The sequence below is a fragment of the Perca flavescens genome, chromosome 5, assembly GCF_004354835.1.
Source record: "Perca flavescens isolate YP-PL-M2 chromosome 5, PFLA_1.0, whole genome shotgun sequence".
Classification (NCBI taxonomy): Eukaryota; Metazoa; Chordata; class Actinopteri; order Perciformes; family Percidae; genus Perca; species Perca flavescens.
The window spans coordinates 35,973,946-35,979,377 of record NC_041335.1 but is presented as its reverse complement, the minus strand read 5'-3'; the positions used below and the strand labels follow the sequence as shown (position 1 = coordinate 35,979,377).

Here is a 5,432-nt window from a genome sequence, read left to right as displayed (position 1 = left end):
CACCAGTGGCATCAGAGGGTGACAATACTGTCGGCTTTGGAGCCAGGGCAAAGGACACCTGGAGGCAGATCTGGGAGAGCAGGGCAGACAGATATGCTGCCTTCATCGTAGGAGTAAAGTGCATCAAAAACAGCAAGATGTACAACCTGCAGCAGTACATCCTCAAGCAGCAGAGGGCTGAGTCTGGGGAGTCCTGTCCACCACCTGCAGGAGTCTCCACTACATCAGCTGCCCCTACACCGCCTACATCTAGCATTCTAGGTCAGTACACAAAAATATGCAAATACAGATGTTTAGTATTTTATGACCTGACACACAATAATTGTTATTGTTTAATCTTCTAGCGATGGAGGAAGACGAGGAGTTGGAGAGGGGATGCTGAATCTGTCTCCTGTAAATTTGCCACTGAACTAAGTAGGTGGAGATAGTTTAATTAACAGAGTGTTTTTTAAACTCTTACTGTTTACGATAGTACTGTAGTCTAATCTAGTAGTCACCTGTGCTTTCAGGACCAGCAGCAGTCTCCAGAGCCCCGGCTGTGTCTCCACCAACAGGTTTTTCTCCATCGGTGTAGAGGGAGGATTCTGTTCTCAGCAGAATCCTCCTGCTATTACTGTTCTCCTTCAACTAGTTTGTTATTTTGGCCGTGTTCAGGCCTGTTCTGATGCTTGTGTTCTCTTACTTTCCCACTAACCTAAGGAATTAACAGGTCAGCGAAGATGGTAAGTGTTTTCTTTTTTTTTGCATGCTTTTTCTCAGGCTGTCATTCAAGGATTTGGCATTTTCTTTTTGCCATGCCACATCTTTGAATGACAGGCAGTGTGCTTACTATATATTCATATTGTTTCTGTGCTTTACCTGTTTTCTTAAAAGCATTGTGTTTTGTCATTGCAAATAAATAGCAATTCAGAATTTAAGTTTTTTTTAGTTTTCAGTCTGTACTCACAGTTTGTTAGAGAGACAACAGGTAAAGACACATTCTGAAGCATAAACAGACTTGACTGTGGGAGGAAAATGACACTGAATTGTTTTTACAGCACACAGGACGGGAGCCAACAGCGACGGTTTCCAGACCTGCTGAGCCTGATGACTCCTCTGGGATTGTTGCTTCTGTGAAAGGTTATTATTTGTTTTGTCTTACTTTAAACCATCATGAATGCCCTGAATGTTTTTGTGACCAAAATCTTCTTACAGCCAGGCTGAAGGCCCCGCTGCCAGCCCCTTCTACCTCCTCAGCTCAGATGATATGTGGACTTCAGCATGTGGAGCCAGGCTGTCGTCATGTTGTGTTAAATTGTGACAAGCACAGGGTACAGCCCAACATCCCAGCTGCTGTAGCTATGGAGACCGAGGATCACTGCCCTGCTGCTTTGGTGGCCACAGACTCTCATGTAATCCAGATTACAGTTTTTCTCAATCTCTTTGGCACATTTACTGAACCAAATTTACAATTGTCAAAACTCTAAGTACAACTCTCACACCACATGGCACATTCAGCATTCCAATAATCTATGTGACCTATAAAAGGTGATTACTCAATCAAAATAATGAAATCCTGTTTTAAATGTAAATAATTCCATCAATGAATAACTAAGTGGCATCAAAACAATCATTATTAATTATTGCTTGGACCAACACAGTCAAAATGCAAAGACATCCTGTCTAATGACAGTGTAATCTGAAAGTGTGATAGTTGCCCACTATGGAATATTTTATATTGAGGCAGCTGAATACTATTGATGTCAACAAAAACATTTTTAACAGAACATGTATCTTGTCATTGTGTGTACATACCAGCCATAGGAAATATACATAAAGAAAGCTTGTACAGAAAAAAAGATATACAAAAGCAAAACTATTAGGAACTGCTGTACAGTGCAGGTAAAAAGAAAAGAGGCTGCACTCTCCACCCAGCCTGTCATGCTCAGGCCATGGTTGATTAAAGTGTTATTGTTGCCCTTATCTCATTTGATCTTTCACTGGGCCGTCGCCTTTCCCCACACTCTAATGCCCTTTCCTCACCCCCTCAGCACCCCACACTCTAATGCCCTTTCCTCACCCCCTCAGCACCCCACACTCTAATGCCCTTTCCTCACCCCCTAAGCACCCCACACTCTAATGCCCTTTCTTCTTACACGGGGAGGCTGTTGCCCCAGTCTGTCTCCTGCATGCTCCATATTCTGCTCGGTCTGACACTTGCAGTGTAAATGTGTTTAAAATTGTGAGGAAATTGAATTGTTCCTCATTTAGCTTACAACTTTTAAAAAAATGTCACATATCTATTATGTATCTTATGTGTGATTATTATTGTGATTGTTGGTTGCTCTATTTAGCATGTAGGGATTTACACAGTGAACATGTGTATAATTGCATTTGAGAGTAATATGACCCAATAGCAAATGAATGCAAACTATTTTGATCTGTAGACTTAGACTGACTAAATCACTATACTGTATGTGATGCTGTATTGCAGGAGACCAGTGAAGATCCAGTTGGAGTGGTGCAGATCACACAGCTGGAGTGGTCTTTCAGCAGGGCTCCGGTCCCAGCGGTCCCAGCACACAGCTGCTACCAGAGGCAGTCTTTCATGGATACAGGTCATTCAAATGACCTACCTACCATCCTCCTACAGACCAGGTAACGTCTGGCTTAATAGGCTTAATAAGGTTGCATTAGTTATCAGTTACCCTATGCAAAATGTCAAGACTATGGGGGAATATAATATATAATAAATGTAGCAAATTGAACTGTTTTTTTAACTGAATTTATTTCAAATAACTCTTCACACAATCCACAAAAAATTTTTGATGCATGTTTTGTCCGAGTTTGGTAAGAAACTATATAATAAATATATGCTCCTGCCATTCTCAACCCTCCACCTGTTACTCCGCACTAGGAGGAGTCTCTGAGCCGGTCTACAGTGGAGCGGATTGGGTCAGACATCCTGGTTAAACAACAACAACAACAACAACAACAACAAGAACATCATCATCATCATCAGCATCATCATCAAGCAGCAGCAGCAGCCGCATCAGCACCAGCAGCAGCAGCAGCAGCAGAAAAAGATGACCAGGAACTGTTTAGCCTACAGTCAGCTGAAGTCGTAGATGGAGTCAGAGGAGAGGGCGAACAGGAAGTCAGCAGTGCAGCTTCCAACAGGTCGCCTGTGGAGGTTCTGTCATCAACCCCTAAAGCAGGGCCCTGGCAGCCCTCACATACTGTACATGACAGCTTCCCCGGGGTACCAGGGAAATACATCTACTGCCCCTCCAGAGTGTTCTCCCCCTACAAGGCACAGGGCATGGGGAAGGAGATGACCTGGGGGGAGTTCAAACTGTCGGACTTCTATGAGGCTGAGAGACACAAAGATTCAAAGAGAAGACAAACAAATGGACTGCTAACCCACCAGACGACAAATATATCCTCTCGCACGTACACACACGCACGCACTCACGCACACAAGACACACCACTGGGCATTGTCAGGACTGTTTCTTCTGTTTTCATAGCCAAGCAATTATGATCTTTAGTTTAATTTAACTGTATTCACCTTCACTGGATGTCTGGTCTGATTCTTCATCATCATCATCATCATCATCATCATCATCATCCCTCACATAGTCTCTCAGCACCTTTACATGCACTCTCGTGTGCCCTCCACGTGTGTAAATGTGTAATATTTTAATAATAAATTATTCCGTAAATGTATACCCATATTTAGTTGTTAATTTGTTTTATATATAACATTTGAATTATATAAATAAGCAATGTGTCAATGTCAGTTTTTATTTTGTGTTTAAGAATGATGTTGTTCTTTATGAAATATCTTGGGAGCATTACTATGACTTATTGATATTTGATATTTGATTGAGGAAGTAAAAGTGATAGAAAATGAAATAAAATTATACGTATAAAAATATACATTGCTTTGGAATTTTGTATCATTATATGGTAGTATACTATTCAATTCAACTTTTACCACTAGCAGCATGTAAAAGTATTATTGTCATGACCTTAAAATCACAAGGTCTTATCATATTGTTGCCACATAATTTTTCAGAAACATATTGAATTAAATTTAACATTAAATGGTTAAAAACTTTATATATAATTGTTTTGTGTAATACAGACATGCTGTAGCATAATATTCTGAACTAAATACAGGACAATGTTTTTGGGTAAGGGGGGATTCGAACCCTGTTCTTTTGGAGAGGCTTCCGGTCAGGAAAAAATCTTTTTTTTCTTTTTTTCTTTTTTACGAGAAAGTCTTCTACACCTATACGCGACTGGCCCGCGCGTGACAGTCCTGTGTTTTACCCATCCACCGCCCCAACCAACATCCTTATGCGGAATTCCGGCCTTACATACTTAATGCTACGTCATCTTCTCATTGACTTTACATTGGCATTGTTTTCCGTGGTGGCCACATGGAAGTTACCAGTTCGTGGTCATTTCACGGAATTCTGTGAGACAAGGCTGGCTACTCAATGGCTGGCTACTTATTATAATAATAATAATAATAAATTGAATTTATATAGCGCTTTTCAAGGACTCAAAGTCGCTTCACAGGGAAGGTAATTTATAAAAACAAAACAAAACAAGAACTGCAAGCAGTTATGATGGGGCCCAAGCCTTCGATGCCAGTCACCCCCGATGCACCGGGGAGCCGTGCAGTTGCCCCCGATGACCCGGGGAGCTGCGCCAGTCGCCCCCGATTTCTTTTTGAAATTTTAGAGTTTTTTGAGTTTATTTTTTGGCCTGTGTGTTGTTATCAACTGCCCAGTTTGACAGCAAGGCCGGGTTGCCAGATATACCTGTAAAAACGTACACCCAGCGCACTACAGCTGTAACGTTAGTACAGCCATGAAAGCAGCACACAAACGAACGGGATCAATGGCGATAGATTCTACATGACATAAAAAAACGGCATGTTTCTAACAGTTCCGTGACCAGAGATGTTAACAAATCCCGGATAAATATTGGAGATGTATTTGAAAGATGGAGACAGCTTAGAGCCCCAAAAGGACGCAGAGTTGGCTAATTTACTCCTGAACAGGTAAGCATTATCTTCTGGCTAATTTATCACAGATACAAGGGATGGGCATTTTATGTAATTTAAACATTTGTGTACTCACATTGAATTATATAGCTAGAGTAACGTTACCCGAGTTGGTTACTCGCAAAAACAATTGAGACATAGCCAGTAAAGTGATCCTGACTGGTCGTGGCTAACGACGCCATGCTAACCCTGCTAACGTTACCGGAGTAAACAGCTGTTTACAACGTGTACAATGGTGAGTTATTTTAAGCCAAGAGAGGGAGGCTTTGAATCGGAAAGAGAGGACCGTGAGTTTGCAGTGTGTTTAACAATTGTTGCTGCAATTCTAAGCCAATGAAGTGTGTTCAGTCGGGTGGAATAGGACGGCAAGGTGG

The 5,432-nt window shown here is 41.6% G+C and overlaps 2 long non-coding RNA genes across 2 annotated transcripts; both read left to right on the top strand.

Moving 5' to 3' along the window:
* The first annotated feature begins 1,048 nt into the window (after window positions 1-1,048).
* Window positions 1,049-2,483, top strand: LOC114556057 (uncharacterized). The gene is made up of 3 exons (XR_003692627.1): window positions 1,049-1,119; window positions 1,195-1,391; window positions 2,474-2,483. It is a non-coding gene; the product is annotated as an uncharacterized LOC114556057 (long non-coding RNA).
* Window positions 2,484-2,511: 28 nt separating this feature from the next.
* LOC114556205 (uncharacterized) lies at window positions 2,512-3,394 on the top strand. Its single transcript, XR_003692649.1, has 2 exons — window positions 2,512-2,637; window positions 2,897-3,394. It is a non-coding gene; the product is annotated as an uncharacterized LOC114556205 (long non-coding RNA).
* Window positions 3,395-5,432: the final 2,038 nt, after the last annotated feature.